The sequence below is a fragment of the Nelumbo nucifera genome, chromosome 7, assembly GCF_055504915.1.
Source record: "Nelumbo nucifera cultivar China Antique chromosome 7, China Antique-T2T, whole genome shotgun sequence".
In the NCBI taxonomy this organism is placed as follows: Eukaryota; Viridiplantae; Streptophyta; class Magnoliopsida; order Proteales; family Nelumbonaceae; genus Nelumbo; species Nelumbo nucifera.
The window spans coordinates 27,234,775-27,239,018 of NC_142655.1; the positions used below are offsets into that span (position 1 = coordinate 27,234,775).

At 37.0% G+C, this 4,244-nt stretch overlaps 1 pseudogene across 2 annotated transcripts; it reads right to left on the reverse strand.

The window, feature by feature from the left end:
- Positions 1-2,217: 2,217 nt before the first annotated feature.
- On the reverse strand, positions 2,218-3,341 carry LOC104593396 (protein METHYLENE BLUE SENSITIVITY 1 pseudogene; annotated as a pseudogene). Of its 2 annotated transcripts, none has more exons than XR_016078395.1 (2): positions 3,092-3,341; positions 2,218-2,892 (listed from the first exon to the last, which is right to left on the reverse strand). The product of XR_016078395.1 is annotated as a protein METHYLENE BLUE SENSITIVITY 1 pseudogene, transcript variant X2 (transcript). The 2 variants fall into 2 exon arrangements; XR_016078394.1 differs by having other exon boundaries at positions 2,218-2,883; positions 3,092-3,336.
- Between the last annotated feature and the right edge of the window lie 903 nt (positions 3,342-4,244).

The window sequence follows — 4,244 nt, forward strand, 5'->3', positions numbered from 1 at the left end:
TGGATATTTGATCATTTTCACAATGCATAACAACATTCTCTACATTCAAAATTCAAAGGAAAGAAAAATTCACCAATACCAATATACCTCTTAATGTAATTATTGCACTTTTAGCCCCAAGTTCCTACAAGTGATTTCATTTCTAATCAATCCCTTCTGCAAATGCATTTTTACCACTCATTTTCAAGACATGCCAACTGCTCAACACTCTTTCATGTAACATAGATGCAAGCCTTACAATGGTTTTATAGGTTTTCCTTTAAGTCATTAATGAATGAACAAACCGGATAAGTGTTATTGATCTAAAAAAAAAGAACAAACCGGATATATTAATGAAAATGGTGAGAGAAAGGGCCAAGGATTCAGAGATATAGATATAAATTGACAAAACCAGATGGCTTGATCAAACAAAACACTAGCAATGTAGTAGTACATGTGAACCCCACCCCCCCACCCCCAAAAAAAATCTCCATACAAAATTCACCCTGTTAACTCCTTTGACATCACAATGTTTAGATGGGATCATCACTCCAAAGTAATTTTGTCATACATCAAATCCTAATGGGCATAGGAGGGCAATGAACTCTCCAATGCTCGCTTTCAGCAGTGGAGGTTCACCGAGTTCAGTTCACCAAAGATGAATAAAAACCAAAAGCAGATGATCAAAGAACGTTACCCAATGAATCCACCAACATATTGTGTTTCTAGATATTCTGTTCATATTTAAGGGCTTCCATCTTCAAGCCACTAAAGACCAAGCCCCCAATTCCCTCCCAGCCTGCAAGTTTGTTCCAGTCAAGGAGATTTTTCCAGAATTCACCATATCATCCAACATCTGGTCTACTTGACCATCAAGTATGAGTGTGATATATTATTAGGGATAAAAAAAAATTGCTTTTGTATCTAAACAAAACACCTGCTTTGCAAAACCTTCAAGGCCATTTACCAAGCATACATTATTGAATGATTAATAATCCCTTATCCTAACATCACCTTCTCCACCAAGTGATGTGGAATTCTTTTCAAATCATTAAGTGCACTGAAACATGTTGAAACTAACCCTTCATGATATCAAATTTGAGAAAAGCAACATTTAGAGGAAAAGGTGAAAGATTATCTCCTGTTTTAAATGAGTACTGTTGTTTCTTCCATGACATCAATTTCATATGATACCTTCTCTATCAGTAAAATTCATTTAATATCTCTACTACTGAATACCAAAATGATGTTGAACAATAAGATTCCTGGACTGATTAGTAGATTTTCTACCACCACCTTTCTAGCAAGTTCGTCAATCTACTGGCCTTCAATTTCCAACCACACTAATTATTTCCATTTAGTAAATTGCCTATTTTCTGCACAACAACTAATATTATAATGTTGATTGAAACTTCTCTTTAGTCCTGCAATATTTCCACTTAGTAAATCAACTAAGTTTTGTACAGCAATAAGATATAACTTAATTGAATCCTTCCTTCAGTCCTGCCATGAATTAGATCTATTCTCCTTTCTTCATCCCATTGTGGACACACCTTAATAAAATCCATTAGAAACTTTGAATTTTATAAAGTTTTATGATTATTTGTTTTACAATTGCACCTAATCCATCATCTAAATTGCTAAACAGTACCAAGTACCACATAACTTAATAATGCTGATAAAAAACAAAATTCTGCCATGATAAACCATTACAATAGAATAATTGTTACAAGAAAAGCAATCACAAAGACCTGCTATATTAGGTGCAAATTACATTGCAAAGTTGCCCATATTATCTTTTCATGGTTTTGCTACTAGCTGACTGAAGTGCAAACACCAAGAAATCACCCAATCTGAATGCATGTCAAAGAAACAGGATAAAAACAACAAGACTTTAGGTTCAAATGGAAAAATGAGCAGAGCTATATATACCATAAAAAAAGATATGCTGATGTAGTTCATCAAAACAAATGCTGAAAAAAAAAAAGACAATAGTAATGAAAATTGCTAGCAAAAGATAGAGATTGCAATGAAAAAAAAAGTCAGAATTATATGAGATGGCGATTAAAAGGTTAAAATAAAATTTGTATTTTTCAATCTGAAAAAAAAAATCACTCTGAAATAGTTCAGTTATACTCCCGCCCTGTTGTGGTAGAAACACAGTTTTCTGCCCCTTCTACATTGACAAGGCACAGCCTAAAAAATGCCAATAAATAAAATTCTTCTTGGTGCAAGAGATTGTGTAACCACAACAATTTATGGATGTAAGAACTGCATCTACAGATTACAATACAAAGAAAGATACACATAATACATGTTCAAGTGCTGAAACAGACACAACCATCATTATAGACATCAATGAAAAACCTCATTACAGCTTTAGAAGGGAACATCTGCTAAGCCCTCCTCAGTCCTCTCCTCAGATTAGCAGTCCCACCACAAGAAATAAGAAGGGAAGTAGCGAGTTCTAACACACCCAAAACTCCTAATACACTTGATAAAAGAGAGAAAATAAAAGAGAAGCAATTAACTAAAACAAAGAAAAAGCTTCTCTCTATTTCTTAAAACTGCCACGGACACCGGGGCGTGGCTTAGAGGATTCGACGGCATGGTTTGCGTGCAAGTTGATGAGCTTCGCCTCGTCGAAAGGTGTCTTAGGGTGCTTAGCATCGTGGTGTATCTGCATAGATTTCACATCAGGAGCAGTAGTCTTACAGTGGGGGCATTCATATTTGGCGTGGCCACCCTTGCCGACCCCAGAACGGTCGGCAAGACCAGCTTTGCCGCCTCCTCTGTTTGTAGTGGCGGCGTCGACCTTCGCAGCAATCTCTTTGGCGGTGTGCTTCTTGGGCTTCGCCTTTCCGGTCATGGCTGGCTCTCTACCCTTGTATGACGATCGATCACCTGAAAACCCTAATCATAGATCAGAATCCAGAACCACGAACTCACTGAAATAACAGGGAACAAAACAACCAAAAATAAAGAAATCCACCGAACACCCAAACCAGCTTCAGACCATCAATCATCTGTTACTCCTCTCAATCCATGGGTCGGCCGGTTATCCATCAAAAATGAAATCTAAAACAAAAGATATAAGAAATAGGGAAAATACCGATATTTGCCGAAACTCAGAGGAGAGATATGAATGTTTTGAGCGGCAGTGAATCCGTCTAGTTCCGAGGTTGGAAGCCGGAACGCACAGGTAGTGCGATCGCGAATTCGAGATAACCACCACCACCAGCAGCTTCTCCGCCCCGCGGCGCTAACTCGTTAAAGCTTCTGGTTGGATGGATATGAGCTTAAAGAAGAGTCCTGAAGCGCCAATTAAGGGAAACGCAGGGGCAGAGAAGAGAAGGGACAACTCTAAGCTTTATTTATTATAAAGCGTCTAATCTCTTTAATATTTATCATGTCTGTAGTCTGTATGTGGTAGCCCATTGTTTTTAGAGAGAATGACCAATCAGCCCAGATCAGAATTTTAAAGCCCTAGAGTATTGGCGAATGCATCCTGACCGTGAATTGATGTCAAATTCACGGACAGGATGTGGTTTATAGGAGAGTAGGGGGTTGGAATTCACCGTTATTTTTATCCTGATGAGATTGATTCTTCTTCTTTTTTTTTTTCGAACGATACATGGTGAGATTGATTGATCATCCATTCATCCACGCAATGGTTTGGGGTTTTAGCTATTTGATATTTATCTTATCTCATGGTGGCAGTAGATTGATTGATTGATCATCCATTCATGTATCAATGTTGAACATGCGGTTGATGGTCGAACCATCGACTTGGTTAAAATTTGTTGGATCCAGGTGGTTGGGCCGTTGATCTGCATTATTCAGTCATTAAACCATGAATTGCAACTCATATCATATTGAAAACTTTCAAATGCCATAAGTTTGTATTTGGTTCTTTTACTGGGGTTATCTTTCTTTTATTTCGATTTTAGGTAATTTTTCGAGATCTATACTTTTTAAGGAATCAAAGGTGCCTTGTCCTACTTTTTTTTTTGTCAAAAATATGACTTTTGGGCCTTAAATTTCAATGTTTAGTTTTTTTATAAAAAATGACTCAGTGGCTGAACCGTTTTCCCTCCTAGTCATGGGTCAACAGTTCAACAGTCTGAGATGGATCAAACCGTGACACATCATCATGTGTGTGTATATGTATAAAAAATTATATAGAATAAATAATAGGGCCATTTATTAAAACACCCCCTATAGTTTGCAATCAAATCGATCTTCTATTAGATAACAGTGGAAAA